The sequence below is a fragment of the Pelobates fuscus genome, chromosome 5 (assembly GCF_036172605.1).
Source record: "Pelobates fuscus isolate aPelFus1 chromosome 5, aPelFus1.pri, whole genome shotgun sequence".
Lineage (NCBI taxonomy): Eukaryota > Metazoa > Chordata > Amphibia > Anura > Pelobatidae > Pelobates > Pelobates fuscus.
The window spans coordinates 57,064,169-57,088,794 of NC_086321.1; positions in this window are offsets into that span (position 1 = coordinate 57,064,169).

The following is a 24,626-nucleotide window of genomic DNA, read 5'->3' on the forward strand; positions in this document are numbered from 1 at the left end:
GTGTGAGGGGTGCCGTATGTGTGTATGGGACTGGGAGGCAGGGGGGGGATTGGGGGGTGGGAGAGGATGGTTCCACAGTGCAATCTGGATTAATTGGGCTGCTAAGTAATAAAAATATAAATTTGGCAAACCTAAGTCCCCTCTCGCCTTTGCTCTGCATGTAGAGCCTCTAGGGCTCTGAACATCTGAATGTGGTTTTGTTGGCATAATTGGGAAGGGTCCGCTGTCAGCCAAATGCCCAAATATTTAATATGGTGGTGAGCTATATGGATGTTGTATGTCTGACCAATGTGTGCCGTGTCCGCTGCCGAGAGGCCAATAGGCAGGGCACTAAATTTATTTAGGTTAACTTTGTATCCTGCCAAGTCGCTGTATTTCTCCAACACTTCTGCCAGTGCTGCCATAGATTCCCTGAGGTGGGTTAAAGTCAACAATACATTATCAGAAAATCCCGATACCAAGAATTGCTGTCCTCCAACCAAGACCCCCTGTATTCCTGGGTTGGATCGTATTGCTTGCAACGGCTTAAGTTTCTGTCGACAGCAGGACACTGCACAGCATTGAAATCCCCCCCCCCCCCATCCACCACCATTCCATTCCATGTGGTTGCAAGCCCTCCCCTTCTAACCACACCTGACTTTCTGTAGCTGTCCAATCACAGACTTCCCAGTGCTCTGAGCAGTTGCTGCCTCTTGAGTGTAGCTCCACTGAGCTAACCAAACCAGAAAGTAACAGGATCACCAGTCTGCTTGAAAGCCAAGGAAATGTAACCATTTTAATTTGTAAAGTGTCAATTTCTATTGAAATATTCCCTTTTTTTAAATGAAAAGGTCACACTCTTCAAACAAAGCTTTTCAGCTTTAAAGTGTCCCTTTAAGTGGATCCACAAAGAGAAATATCTGTGAATGGATAATAGTTTGTTGCCCTGCTGTATAAGACATTGTTTTTCTGTTCTAAACTAAAATGTATTTTTCACAAAATACATTTTAAAGAATCATATTAGAAAGTGATGTCAACATGGAGCACAAGAGCAATGATTCTTCTTAAACAACTTGTTGGTACTTACGTGGACTTAATAGTGATGCAGCGTTCCTGCTCATCCTTGCGTGTGTCCATAAAACGTGTCTCCCGTGCTCTGGCAGATGCAATGATACCAGCTTTGCTCACCAAAGAGTCGGTGAGTGTGGATTTGCCGTGGTCAACATGAGCAATCACAGACATATTTCTAATGTTGGACTTCTTGTCCATGATGGCTCGGATCTGGTCTATGGTGAAGTTCACCTGGAAGAAGAAGCAAAGTGGTTAAAATTAAAAAAATACACAGTTTCTAATCTGTAAATAATATTTTTGCAGGAAATATTTAATTTTGCAGCAAGACGAGTACACAACTTGGAAATAGTGTGTATATAATCTGTTACATTTAAAGGAGCCTAATAAATCGGTGGAGGGTGGTCCAGAGAGGCATGTGGGTTATAGTCAACCTATTGTTGTAGTAAGAGCAAAAAAGGTTTGTGCTAGTAGAAAAACTTGTTGTGCCTTTGATGTTTACTCCAGACAGAGAACAGAATATTTGATAGAGTCCTAACCTCAACATCTGAGGAAAGGGATTTAGGGGTGATTATTTCTGATGACTTAAAGGTAGGCAGACAATGTAATAGAGCAGCAGGAAAAGCTAGCAGAATGCTTGGTTGTATAGGGAGAGTTATTAGCAGTAGAAAGAGGGAAGTGCTCATGCCATTGTACAGAACACTGGTGAGACCTCACTTGGAGTATTGTACGCAGTACTGGGGACCGTATCTCCAGATAGATATTGATATTTTAGAGAGAGTTCAGAGAAGGGCTACTAAACTGTTTCATGGATTGCAGGATAAAACTTACAAGGAAAGGTTAAAGGAACTTAACATGTAAAGCTTGGAGGAAAGACGAGACAGGGGGATATGATAGAAACATTTAAATACATAAAGGAAATCAACACAGTAAAGAAGGAGACTATATTTAAAAGAAGAAAAACTACCACAACAAGAGGACATACTCTTACATTAGAAGGGCAAAGGTTTAAAAATAATATCCAGAAGTATTACTTTACTGAGAGGGTAGTGGATGCATGGAATAGCCTTCCAGTTGAAGTGGTAGAGGTTAACACAGTAAAGGAGTTTAAGCATTCGTGGGATATGCATAAGGCTATCCTAACTATAAGATAAGGCCAGGGACTAATGAAAGTATTTTTTAAAAATTGGGCAGACTAGATGGGCCGAATGGTTCTTATCTGCCGTCACATTCTAGGTTTCTATGTTTACTGTCAGATCCTGCCAAATCTAAAAGAAAGACCTGTATGCTGTTCTGCCTTCTAGAGTTGTTATTAAATGACAGCATCAGTAGGAGGGGTCAAGCCTCTTTATTTTGATTATGGCATTGCACAGAAGACGATATCTCATTGGGTCAAGGGTTAACTACAAAGCGTGAGGCACAGACCAACAAGTTAGAGGGGCAGAGTCATATTCTGGGCGTACAGTTTAGTACCCCACCATCTTTATTGTAACGGAACACCTGGCACCCCGATTGGGTACCTTCCGCTGACGGATGCTCCTTGTGCTCACCGAGGGCTCCAAGCACTCCACCAGACACCATAACCACTGCAGACCCCACGAACCGCCGCAGCTTGGTTGGGGTCTCGCCGTGCTCCACCCACTCTGGACCCAAGACCGGGCTTCAGCTTCCAGTGGGTGAACCTCTCCTAAATCCAGAGAGCAGGTACCAGGAACAAGAACAAGCTCTTACAAGCGCTTACTCTGGGTAGTATTGTGATATATCAATCCCCAGAGGGTAGGCAATTCTCCAATCCCCCAAACATGAGCAAAGACTTCATGAAGGGGTAAGCAGGTCTGTTTAATGCACGCAAAAGGACTTTCTTTTATACAAGTTTTCAGGCTAGAGGCACACCCTCTGGTGGTAAACTGTGACAAAAGGGACACAAACCAATGGGGACACTAATTAACAAAATAACACGTCCACATACACAGTAAAATCCCTCCCCTCTATCCTGGACTCAATTATCTCCAGGTACAGAAAATATCACCATTTTACACTAACAGTAAAATAAATACATAATTCCTATTATATTACACAGAACCCCCACATTTATCTGAGCGCCCAGTATAGGTGAACAGCGCTCAGATCCCACAAACAGAGTAAATTTGCCATGGGGTTAAAGTTTTGCAAATGGCTGATGAGAGATTGAGGAGGGACAAAGCAGCCAGTTTCAACTGGTCTGGCAGTGTCCCTGGGACAACGCCCTGCTGGAGAACAATGGGATAGGTATTAAAGGAGGAGGAGAAGAGGCACATTCTCCCATGGAATCAAAGGGTCAGAAACAGTCTTTTAAAAGTCAATAAGCCCCAATAGTATTTTTAAATGGCAATACAGCCCAGGGGCCATAGTCACAGGGCAAGAGGCTGGCAAGCAGGCCTCTCCAAAAGTCAGTGGCAAAGGGTAGTTTGTCAGATTTATATTTCACCATCCCTTACTGACTGTATTGTAAGATCATGTAATAGAGGTTTATGTAAGGATAAAGTAGACAGTGATACAGTAGACAGTGAGGGTATTTTATTATACTGGTATTGCAAACCAGAGAGATAATAGGACTATTAATTGGAGGGTATTGTGTGGATGAAGCCTTGATGTAAAAATATATATAAGCATCACTTTGTTGGATACAGTAACAGTTATTTATCCAGACTTTACTGACAGGGTAGTGGATGCATGGAATAGTCTTCCAGCTGAAGTGGTAGTGGTTAACACAGTAAAGGAGTTTAAGCATGTGTAGGATAGGCATAAGGCTATCCTAACTATAAGATAAGGCCAGGGACTAATGAAAGTATTTAGAAAATTGGGCAGACTAGATGGGCCGAATGGTTCTTATCTGCCGTCACTTTCTATGCACAGTAAGAAGAGCTTGAAGATGACAGCAGACACACTGAACCCCAGAAAAAGGATCTACGCTTTCTCTCCCAAAGGTAGAGAGGCTGGGTGGACTTAATTTCCATTAAAACTATTTATGTATGTGTGTGTCTGTCAGTGAGTGAGTGTCAGCGAGTGTGTGTGTGTGTCTGTCTGTCTGTCAGTAAGTGTGTCTGTCTGTCAGTGTATGTGTGTCTCTGTGTGTGCTTGTCACTGACACTGTGTGTGTGTCTCTGAGTTTGTCTATTTAGGTGACCGGCCTCTTTCTGATCACATGGGAATGGTGTTTTTTTTTTTACTCACCTTTTCTCCCCATGCCGTGCCGGTCTTGCCGCGACTGGCACCGTCTCCATGGCTGAGATTATCAAGCTTGATGATCTTAGCCAATCCAGTGCTTTCCCGGAGGTTATTGTACGTTCGCAGCAAATTGCTGCGCCAATCAGCTTCTCCTCCTAAAGATGCATTGAATCATTACATCTCTGTGGGGGCTGTTCAGAGCCTCTATGCAGAGCGTGGAGACGCTGAATGTAGATGCTGAACACTGTGCAGCACTGAGATAGGAAACAGTTTAGTGGCAGTCTGAGTGACTGCCACTAGTGTGTCACTAGGCAGCAATGTACCAAACTTACTGCCTTTTACATAGCCTGCAGGGACAGGCTATAGGCAACTATAGTGTCCCTTTAAGAATAGTATTTTTGTCATTGAAAATAAAGCTTTGTTAGTTTAAAAAAAAAACCTGACTCCTAACTTTTTAGCTGGTTCCTAGATTCAAAGCAATTTTTTTAATCCCAGCCTTAGCAGTATATGAACTAGGGATTACTATGCCTATAAAGCAGTGCTCCTCAGCCCACTCCTCAAGGCACACCTGCCAGTCCAGGATTTACCGATTATCCAGGTGTGTCGAAGGTGTTTTTAAAAAAAAAAAAATTTAGTCTAAACACCTTCGACACACCTGGGTAATCAGTAAATCCTGGACTGGTAGTTGTGCCTTGAGGAGAGGGTTAATGAACACTGCTGTAAAGGACCCGTGTGAGCTGCAGGTATAAAGGACTTTTGCTGGATAGGAACTAGATTTGTCACTGTGAGCCGTTTGGTTCCTATCCCTGTAAAGGACTCTTTAGCTGGAGGTATAAAGGTCGGTAGCAGGTAGTTCATTATATCATGTTACATACACCCAGGAAGCTGTTATGATAAATTGCTCAGTTCATAATAAAGATTACCACACTGCCGTTACAAGACTCCTGAGGTGCTTAACCTCTTCATGACCAGGTGGTTGTGAAAAAAATACCACCAGAATCTGAGTATTTTGGGTGTCCTGGAGAGTAATGTTTAAATGTATTTTTTTGTTTTAGCATGCATAGAGAGCATGTTTTTTTAATGGAAATAAAAACAAAAAGTTTGGTTGTACCAAAAAAGGTTTTAAAAATAAATTGATCAATTACATAAACTGACCTGTCAGGTGAAGTGAATAACATTGATTATATTGTTACAGTGCCACCTGCAGAGCCGATGGGGGGGGGGAGACATTATCTACCTGAGGGGCAGAGCTTAGCCCACCCTCTCTGTCTTACCCTAAAATCCATGGTATTTGCCCACTGAAGGTATCCCAGACATGGAGTCTGTGGGAAGTTGATCCCTTCTCTCTCCGCTTCCTTTCTGTCTATCTGTGCTCCCCCAATTAAAACTGCCTTTTACAGAGGGACTCACCATGACTGCAGATGGCTCTGGACTCCACTAACAGAACAGTAGCTGAATGCAGCTTCTCAGATATAGAACTCAGGAAATATAGACAGAGAGAGAAAGAGAGTACAACGGGAGGAGTGCCATTATTCCAAGGCTGGCCGTGGGATGTGGAACATTCCTGCAATGACTGGTAAAGGAACACCCATTATAACCTCTTAAAGATGCAGCTTCAGAAACACAACTTTTAAGGACACAAGCAATTTTTGAATTTTTTGCTGTTTGTCTTCAACCGCAATTTGCATTTTTCTTTTTTATTGCACCAACACATATTATATGTCATTTTATAAAGAACAAAATGGGCTTTAATTTGATGTGACGCATACCTAAATTCTCATTTGCTATAAAAAAAATAATTAAAAAAAAAAACAAAAAACTTTTTAACAGGAGGAGAGAGGGACTGGGGGCCTAAACAGTGCTTTTAAAACTCTAGTGTCGGAGGGCGGGGCCGGACCGCCGAGCTGGATGGCCGCATGCGAGACCAGCTCCTGCAGCCTTAGACCAAAAAAGCTTGGAAAAATAAGATTATTGAACTAAAACCGACCGGCCACGGTGGCCCTCAGTGGGTAGAGGGCTCTGGATCCAGGGAGAGGCTGGCCCGCAGGGCTTCAGTCCCCTGGAGGAAGATACCTCGCTGACATTTTGGAGGCCTACTTCGGCGGTGAGCGGGGCGGACGGCCGCTGCCCTGCTATCCTGCCACACATCGCTACACCATATGTCAGCCCGCGGGGAACCGGCCCCGTACCCCCCCCCTTTTTGGACCGGTGGGGGTGATCCCGGTCCCCACTCTCAGGACCGAATCACCGCAAAGCAACTCAGGCGCAGCAACAGGGCCACCAAGACCAGCCATAACCAAGCACCAAAATCAAGATGGCGGAGGCCATAAGAGATGGCGCTGAACCCAGAGCCCTACAAGCTACACACCAGCACCGGCAAAAACCAGGGCGGACCATTGACAAGAACGGCACAGAACCTAACTGCAACCATCCACCTGCACCCTCGGACCTCAAGAAAAGCAACAGTGACCCTCGCTACAGCGTAGTTGCCTACTTACCCACCCACAGACGGGGATCCCCAGCTCCCGCGGCTATGAGCAGTCTGGACCTGCCACCCGGTCCATCAAGAGGCAAAGCTGCTACTCCTGCCGACCTACACGACAACACAGCAATCCGACTACATCCAGCTGAGAAATGCACAACGGAATCTCGCAAAGGGAGAGCACTCACCCCTCTTACCGGTGAACATGTTGGACTCATTATTACCATGCCACACACTCTGCAGACCGAGGGTTGAACAAGCATGAACTGCCAAAGGAACTTTCTCTCGGGGTCTGAGCTGCACTCAGTGGGAGCAGCTCCTGTCGCTTTTCAGCAGCTACAGGATGCCAGTCTAATTTTGTATAGTTAAATGTGTCTTATTGCAATGTTACACTGCTTCCTCTCTCCTACTAACAAATCTATGTTAATTCTTATGACATCTCTGTGGACAAACATTACTAGCCTGTGTACTAATATACTCCCTGTCTATATTAACCATCAGTACGCTCAGACAAATGCTATGCTTCAACATGTCTACTGATTACATTAGCATGTATAGAATCATATTTTCTAGTACTCAGTGACTAATCTACAGCAACAGTTAAACTAAACCTGCCATACTATGCATACTTATGCAGTATAGTTTAATCAACTACTAATCTATAAAAATTGTGCAAAATATTCTACATGCCAACCAACTGTCAAATATTTGTTTGTATGCTTGTCAAAGCTGTGGGGGCATGACGAGCCCACTTGTTATATTTTCATGCACGCTAAAAATAAAGAATAAAAAAAAAACAAAAAAAAAAAACTCTAGTGTCAGAAATGCATGTTCGTATTCCTGACACAACAGTTTTCCTACCGTCCGCCCCCCCCCCTTATTGTTATTTAGGGCCCCCACCCGCCGCGCAGGTGTGGGGGACGGATAGTAGGGTTTTTATTTTATAGTGAGCAGCCGCTGGCTGGGATGGGAGGTGGGAGGGAGAGGGTACCTGCAGTGCCAGGAAAACGGATTGTTTTCCTGGCACTGGAGTTTCCCTTTAATAGCGGTAAAAGAGACTGCTGCCTCCAAAGCAAAGCATCTTATAGATTTAAGCCTATATTTCAGTTGATTTATAGCTTTAAATGTGAACATTTTTACTAACCCTCTTCTTCCTTCTCTATCTCCCAATTGTATAAATTGCAGGTCTCCAGAAATTATATTGGGATTACCATTCTGGGAGGCAATTGATATGTGGTCTTTCGGGTGCATCATGGCAGAGCTGTTCATAGGATGCCCATTATACCCTGGAGCGTCTGAATATGATCCGGTGAGTTTAAATCTACTCAATACATATGTCTAATATTATATTAACATCTCGGTCAGAAATCAAGAATGAATTCACATAGAAAGGTATTGCATACAGGGCCGGATTAAGAGCACAGTGGGCCTGGTGCTGACAATTATGATGGGCCTAATTACGGAATCTTATCGACCAAAACCTCTAAACCAGTCATACCTCCCAAGCGTCATGTATCTGATGGAGATGGTGCTGGAGGGAAACTCATAGGATGCAGCTATAAGAAAACACATACTCTATGCTAATCTCTCTCTAATTTATGCTTTCATCTGTCAAGTAAATCCATAACCCCTAACAGCAGTGTCCAGTGAAGCAGGAAATCAATGGGTGGGGTAAAAGGGTGGGCCACTGGTGAGAATCACGTAACCTGCCAAAAGGGGAGAACATGCCCAAAAAGGGGGCATGTCTGTCCAAAGAATTGGAAGGCCAGCCTGGCATAAATGCATGTCAGGCTGCCCGCCAATCATGCAGACTGTCCAACTAAGGGCATACTATGCAGGCAGCACCCTGAGCTTGACATAAATGCGTCTAATGATGCGCTCACTCCATGCTTTCTAAGGACTGTCCCCTAGCACTCGCTGGTCCACTTGTCTCCTTACCTTCTTACTAGCGGGCAGAAGTTCCTGGTATATAGTCTGAGACAGATAAAAGGTGTATGTAGTGAGTGTAGAAGAAAGGGGACATGCCACAGTGTTAGAGAGACCAATGTCTGCATTACCTAAACTAATTTTATTGTCAGCCAGTCCACACAAGTTTTGTTCCCATACATCCCTCTTAAGCTTCCAAACTTAAAGGGACACTATAGTCATCAGAACAACTACAGCTTATTGTATTTGTTCTAGTAAGTAGAATCATTCCATTCAGGCTTTTTGCAGTAAACACTGTCTTTTCAGAGAAAATAACTCCACTGGCCACTCCTTAGATGGCTACTAGAGGTGCTTCCTGGGGAAGTACTGCCTAGTGTGCAGCACTGCCACTCAGTGTCCCCACCCTCTGCATGCCGACACTGAACTTTCCTCATAGAGATGCATTGATTCAATGTATCTTTATGAGGAAATGCTGATTGGCCAGGGCTATGTTGGACTTGTGCTGGCTCTGCCCCTGATGTGCCTAGTTGACAGTCTCAGCCAATCCTATGGGGAAGAATTGTAATTTGCTCAGACCACCACTGCTGATGATGTCAGCAGACAGTCAGTTCAGAGGCATAGCCAGCAGCTGCAGACTTGAATACAAGTAATATTTTACTATATTTAGGGAGGCAAGAAGGGGCCAGGATGGTGGTTTTAACATAAGAGGGTCAGAAATACATGATTGTGTTCCTGACCCTATAGTGCTCCTTTAAGCAAGAGTATGTGAAGAGTAGTTAGGGTTGCCACCTTTCTTGGAAAAAATACCAGTCTTAATCATTTGTATAATTAATTAGTTATGCGTGACATCACATGATGTAAACCACAAGGAGTGATATCAGAGAAAATTCTGTAAAATCACCAACAAACTACTCACAGTTTGATTCTGCTGTATAGATGGATTGCTCCCAGTGTCTCCCTGTCTCCCAGTGTCTAAGTGTCCCTATGTATCACCGTGTCAGTGTCCCCATGTCGCCCAGTCCCCTAGTCTCCCAGTGTCTCAGTGTCCCCATTTCTCCCAGTGTCCCAATGTCTCAGTGTGTCCCCATGTCACTAGGATACTCGGGAAACAGTGAGACATGGGGACACAGAGAGACCCGGGGACATAGACATTTGGGGAAACTGGGAGAAATGGGGACACTGAGACACTAGGGACACAGACACTGGGAGACATGGGGACACTGAAACATTTGGGGACACTAGGGACACAGAGACATGGGAACACAGACGCTGGGAGACTAGGGGACACTGGGAGACTAGAGGACGGACACTTGTGGACATAGACATGGGGACACTGGGACATATAGGGACACATGGGGACACTAGGCACACTGAGAGACATGGGACACAGACACTGGAAGACTTGGGGACACTGAGACACTAGGGACACTGGCTGGGGGACATGGGGAGACATGGGGACATAGTGTCTCCATGTCTCCAAATGTCCCTATGTCTCACAGCGTCCCATGTGTCTCAGTGTTCCCAGGTCTCCCAGTGTTTCAGTGTCCCCTAGTGTCTCAGTGTCCCTGCTGCCTTTCCCCCCCATCCCTCACTTACCTGAGCTGTAGAGCTGCTGTCTAGACTCTGTGCTGTGTTGCTGCTCCCCCATGGATCAGTGAGTAGTAGAGAAAGGCAGGGATATGCTGTGTAACTTCCTATCCCTGCCTCTCTCCACACACAGTGACACCTACTGGCTGGTGCTGGCATTGCAGAGTAATCTCCATTTATTCTGAGAAAAATACCTGTATTTGTATTGCCGGTATTACTGCAATACCGGCACGGCCAGGCAGCCTCAAATACCGGTTGTGCCAGTAAAATACCAGTCAGGTGGCAAACCTAAGAGTAGTGTGTAAAAAATTTTTTTAAAAAAAATGTATTTTTTTGTTACATTTTTTTTAAATGGGCCTATTCCATGGGCCTGGGTCTGGGCCTGGGTCTGGGCCTGGAGCTGCAGCTCCATCAGCCCCTATGTTTATCCGGCCCTGATTGCGTAGGTGTCTTATTTCTTTAACACATACAAGTCAAAGGGTAATGTAAGATAAAATAGTCAATGTGGCTTGATTTTAAATGTGTTGGAGACAACATGCCAAGAAATTATTCCTCTGGCAAAGATCTGGATAAACCTTCTTTGACGCAAGTGTGCAACATAATGTGGAGGGAAACAGATTAGGTTATTGTATTATACATACATTCTAATCACATCGTCTGCCTTTCTTTGTAAAGCTAAATTGTTCATACGTATATTGTTTGTACGATGGTAATTCACATTCAGTTAAGTCCTTTAGGAAGTATAATTCCCCAAAAGTTATTGATCAGTTGTTAAATTACAGTACATCAAACAGAGCAGAAGCTGATTATATGTGTGTCACAGTTTTAATGGAAGCTGCCAGAACTTTAATGAAGAGTTGTGATCTCTTGCTTCCTCCCTGCAGATCCGCTACATCACCGAGACCCAGGGTTTGCCCCCGGAAATTATGCCCAACCATGGAATGAAGACCAAGTCTTACTTTACTAGAGATAGTGGTTCCGTGAACTTACCATGGAGATTGAACGTGCAACTCTAAATATAAACCTTTTTTTTTTTTTTTTTTTTTTTTAATTCTTTATTTTATTTGTGCATAGTATGAACATTCATGTTTGCACTGCCACGATAGCTGGTGCAAGCAAGTACGGAAACATACATTAACATAGGTATGGCATTGAAATACATTGCACAGTTTTTTTTTATATTCAAGATAGGAAACATGTTAACGATTGACATGCAGGTTTGAGAAGCCATGACGGCAGTGACAGTCATAGTATGAACATACATCAAGATCCTTTGTCATGTCATATGAGGTAAGTGCACATTTTATAGGTATGATAAAACAGGCTTAACTGTGGATCTGAACATAAGATCTGAATGAATACAAGACTAAAGAAAAATAAGGTATTGCTTGAAGCATGGTATGTGTTAGTTAGTAATGACGTAATGACTTCTGACAAGAGGTGTAACAATGTTTAAATAAATACGGTCAATATGTGCTGCGCATTTTTTAAAAGAAAACAAGCTTATTCACAGAAAGGCAACATAATAGAAATATACATGCTGAGCAACTTAATCTGAAAATGCTACTGGGTGCGAACTCATACGAGGGTGAACTTGCACAATTTGAAGGTTAATCATCACGGGTTAATAGTCGCATGAGTATGCCGTTTTGATTTGCTAAAATCTAGGTGAGGCAATGCTATGTCATGCTGCAGGAACACACTCTAAAAAAGATGGGTAATCTGGTTTAACTGTGCGCTATGCTAGTTATGGCGCACATATAGCTGAGCTAACTGATTCCTCCTGAGTAGCTGTATAGTTATGTTGGCGTGGATTTCTGAGGCATTGCTTCCCTGAATCCAATTTAACACTACATTGCATTTGAAATACTAGACTCGTGGATGCATGAACTAATGGCAGTCCATCACAGGGCATAGTGGGGGATGCATACATCATTTTGATCATAAGGTGGTAAACGAAAGAAAATAAATAAAACAGGCAGAATAAGCATTTTGATAATTTGCTACAGGAGCTGGTCCCACACTCAACTGCCCACAATCCCAACATGAGAGAGGATCCAGGGAAATCTGAGGCATACAACTTTCAGGGGTGTAATAGGGTGTGCCACAAGAGTCCACCGTTCATATGCCAGGCTGAGAATGGGCCAGAGCTGTCTAGAAGCCTGAGTGAGTCCCCTTCATCCAATTCCCACCCTGCAAGGGTGCCACTGCATTTTCTGATGGATGCAGCCGTCGGAACGTGTCGGGGGACCTTCAGGCTAGCGAGCCCCAGTCAGCAGAGGGATCGGCCGCCTCCCCCACGCCGCCTTGTTAGGCCTCCTGCAGGCCTCAGGTCTTACCCCGGGTCGGATCCGTCTGTTACAGTCGATGGACCTGTTGTTTGTTGCCACAGTCGTAGGCCTACGTCTCCGGGTCTTTGGAATCGGTAGGATTGTCGGCTTTTGCTACGATTGCGGCGGAATTTGTGTATTTCAGTGCGGAGCTAGTACGAAGTGCGACCGTCTGGCATGGCCGCCAGGCTCCGCCCCCCATATAAACCTTTTTTAAAGAAAAAAAAGAAAATAAACTAAAAAATAAACATATATATATATATATATATATATATACACACATTTAACCTCTTCAGGACAAAAGAATTAAGCAGATCCTATAGTATAACGGCAGCTCTAGCATGAGGTCTACTTTGTGGTTAAAGAAACACACCAGGGTTGTTATAGTATTCATTTTGTTAAACCAAATAAAGCTGCAGCCACTAATATTCTGTAATTTTAGAAGTTTAGATATGATAACGCTTAGATACCTGTTCCTCCAATTTTAACTACTACCGCGGTCAGCTTTGCAAAAATTTCAAAGCATTAATTAAGAAAAAGTTAATTGTTAATGGAAAGCTGATGGGTAAGGTATTGTCAAGAAATGTTTATTGGTTCCGTGGTTCCATAACCTGGAAACTAATTGTGTTACTAAAGAATGTTACATTAGATGAGTTTTTTGTTCTCCAACCTAATGGAGAATTTTGTTTTTCTTCTTCACTAGACACACAAACATTACACACATGGGACTGGTATTCAATCAAGGGAAACCAGAAAATATATCTTCAGCTGTCTTGACAAAATGACGCAGGTGCAACATTCTTGGGAATCACACAATCACCCAAAAACAAAAGATTACATGGCAACTTCCTCTAATCCATATTCTATGATGAGTTTGGAAAGGCAGAAAAATGACTTGCCTCAAAATGCCTGGTTTGTCAAAAACATTTGATAATGTTAAGGTTATTTATGTCCATGCAGAAATATTCCATTTCCAAAAATCATTTCTTTTTAATACTTTCACCGTTCATGAACAAAGCTAAATACAGAGATGTAGTAAAAAGGATTTTGGGTAGACTCATTATGGTGAAGGGCCTAGTGGGCCAATCTACAGTGACTTTTGTCAACCTATACCTCCCTAATAGAAAACAAGCCAGGTCCCTGAGGGCCTGTCTCCAAGTCATAGAACGTTTTGCAGAGGGCATTCTCATACTAGGAGGCATTCTCAACATGTCTCTAAATGCAAATCTAGATACAACCTCTAACACCCACACATACCAAATATCGGCCACGAAGAGACTGAACTATCTCCTAGACACACACCAGTTGTTTGACTGCTGGAGAATCACACATCCACACTAGGGACTACTCCTATTTCTCCCCAGTCACCAGCACGTACTCCAGACTAGACATGATATTTCTCCAACATAGATACCTACACCTGATCCAGTCATGTCAATATGACCCGATCACATGGTCAGACCACCCACCTCTGTCTATGGTCATCAGTATCCCCACCCTTCCCCATAAGCTTTTTCAGTAGAAACTGAATCACCATCTTCTCAATGACCCCCTATCATCTCCCAGGTGACCCAAACACTTACCCACTACTTCGCAGAAAATTCCCAACCTTCTAGCTCTCCAACATTGATCTGGAAGGCCCACATACCAATACACATCATAGCCATAGCCTCTAAACATAAAAAACTACGGGAAGAACATACCACGGCCCTATTACAAGAAATACAAACATCAGAGTCATCTCACAAACAACACGTTTCACTAACGATATATAAACAACTCACTGACTGCAGGTCATAACTGTTACAAATACTAAACTCGGGGGAAAATGCGACTGCCAAAGCACTGCAATCCATGAGACCAAACACATTTATCACTATCCGAGACTGAGGCCACCTCCCATCTTCTCCCAGACATACTAAAGGCCTTCCATGATTTCTACACACAGCTTTACAACCGTAGACAAGAACCACTCTGTGAAGAGGACATAGAACACTTTTATACAACAAGAATAAAACAAACAATTCCCCAAAAAGTTCTTCCCTCCTTAGATGCCCAGATTCTTCCAGAAGAATTTGAACACGCAGTCAAACACCTCCCACATGGCAAAAGCCATGGCCCTGATGCCTTTACAGCCAAATACTACCGGACTCCTCACTATCAAGACCTTTCATAACAGCATTTAACTCCATCACTTGCTCGGCACAACTACCTGACTCAGCCTTGGAAGCACATTTAAACTTAATTCCAAAACCAAGTAAAGACCCAGCTGAATGTGGGAGTTACAGACCCATATCATTGATAAATGTAGATTTAAACATGTTCATGAAAATCCTGGCCAACCGCCTCCGTCCCCTTCTCCAGGGGCTAGTTCACCCTGACAAGGCGGAATTCATCCCTAAAAACGAGGCTAAAAATATTACCACAAAAATGATCAATTTCATATACTCCCCTTCGCAATTGATGCCGAAAAGGCATTCGATAGGGTGGACTAGTCACTGCTCTTTACAACCCTACAAAAGATGGGATTTGGCCCCCATTGGCTCAAATGGCTACATGCCATCTACTCCAAACCCACGGCTAAAATGTGCATCAATGGTCAATTGTCGAACCCGATCCAAGTAAGAAACGGCATGAGGCAGGGGTGCCCCCTCTCCCCTCTCTTCTTCATTCTAGTCATGGAGCCCTTCCTGCAAGGGATTAGAAACCATCCAAGCATACAAGGCATGCAAATAAACTCCCATGAATATAAAGCCTCTGACCTTGCGGATGACCTACTATTCCCAATCAGGGATCTCATTACATCTATGACCCCACTAATACATGAAATAAACCAATACTAACATATATCAAACTTTAAAGTACATTTTTCAAAGAGTGAGGCCCGACCCCTAAAAATAACCCACCAGACACGTACAGACTTCTTTCTTCAAAGGCCCTATATACACACACAATTCCATGGCACAAAACATACCTGAATATAGTAAACTCCTGTACTAACACGCACCCCACAATCATACCGACCCTGAAGGTATGGGCATGTGTTAAAACACATCAAGATATCTCTCCCTACCCATCCCCCTTATACCCATTGACCACCAACCCATTGTTACCACCGGGACTTCAAACTGCAGCGTTCAAACACTACCACACATCCTCATACCTCACCCTGGGTTCCATGTTGACTGAGCAGGGGATTAAATCTTTTCCCACCTTCGATCCAGACACAACGCCCACACACATCAAATTATTTACGCATTCCCAATTCTCCCACTTCATAACATCCACTCTAAACCTACTAAGAGGTAACATAACCCTCACCACCTTCCAATCAATATGCAGCACTAACTCATTAAAGACTAAACAATTATCCACCTTCTATAAACCCATCCAACAGAAAACTCCCCAAGACCTACCCAAATATCCGAAGCAATGGGAAGAGGACCTGTCCATTTCCCTAACTACAGAAAACTGGAAAAATGTATTCTCAAGCATATTCCACTCCTCCATATGCAATGCTACACATGAAGGAATCTTAAAACCAATCTCCAGATGGCACTACACACCAACTCAGATACACCACTTCTTCCTTAACACCTGAGACACATGTTGGAGGTGCAATCAAACAAAAGATTCACCAGGCCACATATGGTGGTCCTGTCCAAAGATCCAGAAATACTGGAGTAGAATGGCCTCGTACATCCATGTCATCACTAGCAAACACATCTCCAAAACACCCGACACCTTTCTTTTTTTCTCGTTCTTCCACACCCAACCCCTAAACACACAAGGACACTGATCACCCACCTCCTCACAGCAGCTAACCACCTCATCTCCATCAATTGGAGGAAGCCTGCAGCCCTCTTGATGAAAGAAGGGATCCAAAAAGTTGATAATATTAGACTCATGGAAGAACTCACCTACTCTTTTTCGCACAAATATGCCCAATACATGACCATCTGGAGCCCATGGATGAACTTTCTTAAATAGAACCAGCCCTTAGACATGCACAACAACCTACGCTGACACCAGGGGCAGGGGGGAGGGGGTTTGTCCAACCCCGGAGGCAAAGAACGAAGGGACACCTTCACCTTTTGATCTGGATTGTTTTTCGGACCCAGATCTTGACTATGTTACTCATGATTATGCTTGTTATTGTTATGCATGTTGTTCTCATTATTTTATAACAATCAATACGTGGCCCTACTATGAAAATTATACTGAATTCCATGACTAACAGGCCCTCTTAACACATTTTAAGACATTTTTCATCTCCACTCTTATACTAGATTATTTTGTAATTAAAATTAGTTACCATCCTGTTACACAAGTCCCATAATCTGTCTACAACCCCAAGCAGTGTTTCCATAGGCATGGTGGCAATTTGTCACTGAGCCTACCAAGCACTCCAGACATTGGGAAGTGGGAGGTAGCTAGTACCAAGATGTAGTCAGGTCACTTACTGTACTGCCTATACTCCAAATAGGTATCACATAACAATGGAAATATTTAATTTTGCATATTGTTATGAATACCGACCCAACTCAAAAATAACATCTTCTTATTCATCTTTCTTTCTTTTCAGATAAATTTGCCATCAGAGCTGGGGAGCAGTGAGATCTTTGTGGAGATGAGAGACAGAAATCACTGCCTGCATCTGATGAAGAGGATGCTCATGTCAGGGTACCTGTGGTCTCTACCTCCGAAAGAGGTAGAGACTTAGCTGTTCCTCCATCCAGACGGTCTGATGGCTCCCTTCCCCGCGGTCTATCCGGTCATGCTAGGCCGGCCGCGAGGGAGTGACTGCCTTTTACAGCATCTAGGCAGGAAGTAGTCATCAGGACACTCCCCCGGAACAACCTGTCAGTCAATGGCTGCAGGACCAATCAGGACGCCTTGGGGGCGTGGTTACTGCTCTGAACAGGGTATTTAACAGAGCTTCTTTCATTAGCTCATTGCCCTGACGTGGTTCTAGCTTGTTCTAGTCACTCAGTGCTTGTGTATTCTATTATCCCTTTTGGTTTTGACCCGGCTTGTTTACCTTACTCTGCTTATCTCTGTTACCCTTGATTCGGCTTGTCTCTCGCTTACCTGTCTTCTGTTACCCTCGACCTCGGCTTGTCTTTGACCATTCTATACTGTACTACTTACGTTAGTCCGGCCATTCTAAGGTCCGGTATACGTATCTGGCTACTGTTTGTACTCTGCGTGTTGGATCCCTGTCCCGATCCTGACATTACGACAGGGCCAATGGATCCTGCAAGTACAAACAGGCAGCTGGCTGCTCCTGATCCTAGGTTTGAAGCCATGGATCACAGAATGGATCAGATGGCGCTTGCGCTACAGGCTCTATTAGCTTGTGCCAATAAACCACCAGAGGAGATACGTAATACCCCTGTTTCTCCTGTCGGTTCAGGTCTAGAGGTAGCCACAGTGGGTGCTTCTTCTCACATTACCCCCCCAGTACGCTATGGTGGGGCTCCTGAGAAGTGTCGTGTTTTTTTAAACCAAATTAGTATCCACTTTGAATTGCAACCTCGCTCTTATCCTACAGATAGGGCAAAAGTAGGATTTATTATCACCCTACTCATTGAGAAAGCTCTGAGATGGGCCAACCCACTATGGGAGAACGATAATCCATTAGTTTATAACTATAACGCATTTGTAGCTGCTTTTAGAAGAACATTTGACCCTCCAGGTAGAAAGGTTAATGCAGCCAGATTACTGTTGCGCCTGAGACAGGAGAACCGAACACTGGTGGATTATGCACTAGAGTTCAGGTCTCTGGCGGCAGAAATCAAGTGGAATGAGCAGGCGTATATGGATGTATTTTTGAATGGCCTATCTGATGTAATCCTTGATGAGGTTGCTACCAGAGAACTCCCTGAGAATTTAGAGGATTTAATTTCGTTCATCTCTCGTATAGATGAACGTCTAAGAGAGAGACAGAACACTCGAGAGGGGAACCAGAGACCTTCTTTTAGGTTAGCTCCCGCTGTTCCAAGTCCTGACTCCACGATATCTTTGCTTACTGAACCTATGCAGAAAGGGTATACCCGCCTCTCTGAGGAGGAAAGACAGCACAGGAGAAGAGAGGGTTTGTGTATGTATTGTGGAGCCAAGGGTCATTTACTCTCGAACTGTTCTAACCGCCCGGGAAACGCTCGCACCTAAGTCTCTCTAGAGGACAGGCCTTGGGTGTTTCTATTTTGTCCTCTACTCCTGATTATAAAGATCACAGGCTTCTGCTACCAGTTTCCTTAACTTGTGGGAAGGAAGTAGTAAGGGCTATGGCATTGATAGATTCCGGTGCTGCTGAGAATTTTATCGACCAAGCCTTTGCTAGTAAGAACAATTTCCCATCCCAGCTAAGGGAGACACCTTTGGCCGTTGAGGCCATAGATGGTAGACCACTACTAGACCCTGTTATCTTTCGTGAGACCATACCCATTAATTTAAATGTGGGTATCCTACACGTGGAGAATTTATCTCTTCTGCTCATTTCGTCTCCTTCCGTTCCCATAGTTCTGGGGTACCCATGGTTGAAAAAACATAACCCTATTATCGATTGGGAGTTAGGAGAGATACTCTCGTGGGGCCAGGGCTGCCAGGATCGGTGTTTGTGCAAGGTTTCTCCATTAGCTAATATTAACATACCGGAGAATCCTACTCAGTCCACAGAAAGACAAATACCAGACCTTTACCTAGACTTAAGGGCAGTGTTTGACAAGAAGAATGCCGATTCTTTGCCTCCACACAGGTCATTTGACTGTAAGATTAAGCTTCTACCCGGCACTATGCCTCCGAGGGGCCATGTATATCCTTTGTCTGTTCAGGAAAACTCGGTTCTAGAGGAGTATATTCGGGAGAATTTAGAAAAGGGATTCATCAGGAGGTCTTCTTCTCCGGCCGGGGCTGGGTTCTTTTTCATTAAGAAGAAGGATGGCACGCTGAGACCTTGTATCGATTACCGAGGCTTGAATAAAATAACTGTCAGAAATGCCTATCCTATCCCACTGATTACCGAGTTATTTGATCGTCTTAAGGGCTCCAAAATCTTCACCAAGTTAGATCTCAGAGGGGCTTACAATTTGGTGAGAATCCAGCAAGGTCACGAGTGGATGACGGCATTCAATACCCGGTATGGCCATTACGAATACACTGTTATGCCATTTGGACTATGCAATGCTCCTGCAGTATTTCAAGATTTGATTAATGAGGTACTTAGGGAGTTTCAGCATGATTGTGTTATTGTTTACCTGGACGACATACTAATACACTCTAAGGAGATTGAGACTCACCATAGACAGGTCAGAAAGGTATTACACAAGCTGCTGCAACATGGTCTATATTGCAAATTGGAGAAGTGCAGTTTTGATCAGTCTCAGGTAGACTTTCTTGGATACGTGATTTCTGGGGAGGGTTTTAAAATGGATCCTGTAAAACTTCAATCTATTTTAGACTGGCCCTTGCCCAAAGGACTCAAGGCTATCCAAAGGTTTATTGGTTTTTCCAACTACTATAGGCGCTTCATTAAAGGATACTCCTCTATCATTGCGCCTATTACCAATATGACCAAACAAGGGGCTGATACTAAGTTCTGGTCTAAGGAAGCTCTGGGTGCTTTCAAGACTCTCAAGGAACTTTTTGCCTCGGCTCCCATTCTAGTCCATCCTGATACGACTCTGCCTTTCTTGCTCGAGGTCGATGCCTCTGAGACAGCAGTTGGGGCTGTTCTGTCTCAAAGGTTAGGGGTGGATAAACCGTTACACCCTTGTGGTTTCTTCTCTAAGAAATTTTCTGGGCCTGAGAGCAGATATGACATCGGGGAAAGGGAACTGTTAGCAGTCATTAAAGCCTTAAAGGAGTGGAGACATTTGTTGGAGGGGACCCTACACCCTATTACGATTTTGACGGACCACAAAAACTTGTCTTGGGGAGGCTAAGCGCTTATCCTCTAGACAAGCTCGTTGGTCCTTATTCCTGACTCACTTCAATTATGTACTGACTTACAGACCTGGTTCTAAAAACTCTAAAGCCGATGCATTATCTCGCCAATATGAACCTTCTACTGTACCTGAACCAGTTCTTTCTTCTATAGTTCCGAAATGCAATATCATTGCTAATACGAATCTCAGGATTCATTCTCCATTACTGGCCGAGATCATTAAGTTGCAACATCTAGCACCTAAACAGACTCCTGCGGGCCGTCATTTCGTTCCTCCTGCTCTTCAACTGGAACTTTTACAGTGTTTACATAATAGCAAGATGGCGGGACATCCTGGTATCCGCAAAACTTACGCGTTGATCTCTAAGGACTTCTGGTGGCCTGCTTTACGGAGGGACATTGAGGAGTTCATCGCTGCATGTGAAGTTTGTACTAAAACCAAACAACCCCATACGCTTCCATGTGGATTCCTGCAACCCTTGGAGGTTCCAGAAAAACCATGGTCCTGTTTGGCCATGGACTTTATTGTCGATCTACCTATCTCTAAAAGACAGACTGTTATCCTCACCGTGGTTGACAGGTTTACTAAGATGGCACACTTCATTCCCCTGCCTAAACTCCCGTCTTCTCCCGAATTGGCAGAGATATTCGCTAAGGAGATTTTTCGCCTACATGGGATACCCTCTCAAATTGTATCGGACAGAGGCTCCCAATTTGTTTCCCGCTTTTGGAGGTCCTTCTGCTCTCAACTTGGTATTAAATTAAACTTTTCTTCTGCCTATCATCCTCAGTCTAACGGAGCTGCTGAACGTACCAACCAGAAAATTGAACAATATTTACGATGCTTTGTTTCTGAACACCAGGATGATTGGGTCGGTTTGATTCCTTGGGCGGAGTTTGCACACAACAATCTCATTTGCGATTCTACTCATTCAAGCCCCTTCTTCATGAATTATGGTTTTCATCCGTCTATTCTTCCTTCGGATTCCCCTTCCCAGGGGGTGCCGTCGGTTGATGTTCATGTTGCCAATTTGAGGAAGTTGTGGGATCAAACTCGACAAATCCTTGTGCACAACTCTATGTTGGTCAAGAAACACGCTGATAAACGTAGAAGGGCGGCTCCGGTCTTTGTTCCAGGTGATAGGGTATGGCTGAGCACGAGGAACATCCGTTTAAAAGTGCCCTCCATGAAGTTCGCTCCTCGTTATATTGGACCCTACAGGGTGCTGACCCGTATCAATCCAGTTGCGTATCGTTTAGCTCTTCATAATACCTTACGCATCCCGAACTCGTTTCACGTTTCATTGCTGAAACCACTCATATGTAACAGATTTTCCTCCACAATAGCCCCTCCTCGCCCCGTTCAGGTGGAGGGTCAGGAGGAGTATGAGGTTAACTCTATTATTGATTCTCGAATCTCCCGGGGGAGAGTACAATATCTGGTTGATTGGAAGGGATATGGTCCTGAGGAGAGGAGTTGGGTACCTCAGGAGGATGTTCATGCTCCCCGTCTCCGCAGGGCGTATCACTCTCGCTTCCCATCTCGTCCCGGTTCATTCCGCCCGGTGGGCGTATCTGAGAGGGGGGGTACTGTCAGGGTACCTGTGGTCTCTACCTCCGAAAGAGGTAGAGACTTAGCTGTTCCTCCATCCAGACGGTCTGATGGCTCCCTTCCCCGCGGTCTATCCGGTCATGCTAGGCCGGCCGCGAGGGAGTGACTGCCTTTTACAGCATCTAGGCAGGAAGTAGTCATCAGGACACTCCCCCGGAACAACCTGTCAGTCAATGGCTGCAGGACCAATCAGGACGCCTTGGGGGCGTGGTTACTGCTCTGAACAGGGTATTTAACAGAGCTTCTTTCATTAGCTCATTGCCCTGTCGTGGTTCTAGCTTGTTCTAGTCACTCAGTGCTTGTGTATTCTATTATCCCTTTTGGTTTTGACCCGGCTTGTTTACCTTACTCTGCTTATCTCTGTTACCCTTGATTCGGCTTGTCTCTCGCTTACCTGTCTTCTGTTACCCTCGACCTCGGCTTGTCTTTGACCATTCTATACTGTACTACTTACGTTAGTCCGGCCATTCTAAGGTCCGGTATACGTATCTGGCTACTGTTTGTACTCTGCATGTTGGATCCCTGTCCCGATCCTGACAGCTCACTATCGATGGAAGAGACAGGATCACTCCCATGGACACTCTCAGCCATCCTTTTATCAGCATGGCACATTTCCAGCGATTAACTTGCAGCTCATAGTACGTTATTTTCCTGTTACACTTGAAAAGTTGTTTGGGAATGGCACCGAGAACCTAGGAGATATAATGTACTTGTATATAGTGGGATAGTTAGTATCAAAAATGGAGTAGAAGGATCCATCACATTGATACATACAGAATAGAAATCTAAATATATCCAAGAATATGAAGAATGTATAGAAATTGTATAGATAACTTCCGGCATTTTATAATTTAACAAATTTCAACATGCTGAATGGTGCATCTATTCAGCCCAAAGCTTTTTATCTACCATTGATGAGCTATGACTTTGGTGTCCCACTATAACAGGGGTTCTCAACCTTGTCCTCAAGGACCCCCTACCAGTCCAGGGTTTAGGGATTACCTGGGTGTGTCTAAGGTGTTTAGAAAAAGAAAAAAAAAACACCTTAGAGTCTAAGGTGTTTTTTTCCCCCTTTTTCTAAACACCTTAGACACACCCAGGTAATCCCCAAATCCTGGACTGGTAGGGGGTCCTGAGGACTGGGTTGAGAACCCCTGCACTATAACCTTTGTAGTCTATATCTCCATTTATAGCTTTACTTTCATCACATTCCACTCTTTCATCTACTCAAAAAGTTTGCCAGTTCCTTTGTTTCATATCATTTCATCCCGCTGTCCTTCTCTCTCTTTTTTCAGTGAAAAAATCATGGAGATCTGCAAACAGCAGGTGAGTAGTAATCTATATTCTGCAGCAGAGTATGATGTAGCATATCTCACATAAAAAATGGTATACCAAATAGAATTGCACTCACAGTTTATAGAGCTTAGGTAGCTCTACCTGAATGTGCTTGTGCTGTACAATCCCCACTTAGGAATATTAGGTGTCTTCTTTATTAAAGTGCTTCTGTGCACAGGACCTCCAACCAAAGGCATAACTAGAAACCATGGGGCCCTGGTGCGAAAGTTTCACTGCCTCCCTCACCCCCCCAATACATCCCCACCCTTCAACACGTACCAAAATCCCCCACACATGCAGACAAACAGATACACATGCAAACGCACTTGCAGACACACACAGACACACACATACATGCACACATACACACACACATACATACAGACATACAAACACACAGACACATACATACAAACACACACACATACAAACACACACACACATACAGACACACACATACACACCGAGACACATACATACAAACACACAGACACATACATAGAGACATACAAACACACACACATACACACAGAGACACATACATACATACACACAGACATGTAGACACATGCATACATACACATACATACACACAGAGACACCTACACACAGACACACACACACACACATACAGACATGTAGACACACATACATATATACAGACACATACATACATGCAAATGCATACACACACATACATACATACAAACACACACATACAGACACACACATACCTACAGAGACACATACATAGACATACATACATACATACATACACACAGACTTGTAGACACACACATACATACAAACACACAGATACATACAGACACACACACACACAGACACACACACATACATATAGACAGAGACACATACATTAAGACAGTCATACATATAGATACACTTGCAAAATTATTTAGTCACCCTCCTGTTTCCTACCTTTAGGTGCAGTAGGGTGACTATCCCTGGGATCCAGTTGCTCAGCCTGATGGGTTCCCACTCTGACTCCCTCCTCTCCTTCCTCCCGCACTAGCTCTATGATTCAAGGGAGGAGTGACCGGGCCGTCACTTCCTCCCTGCGTTCTGATGTCATCACAGGAGGCCCAGTCGCGCTGTTAAGTGCTGCAGCGCTGACCGGGGCCCCCTGGATAT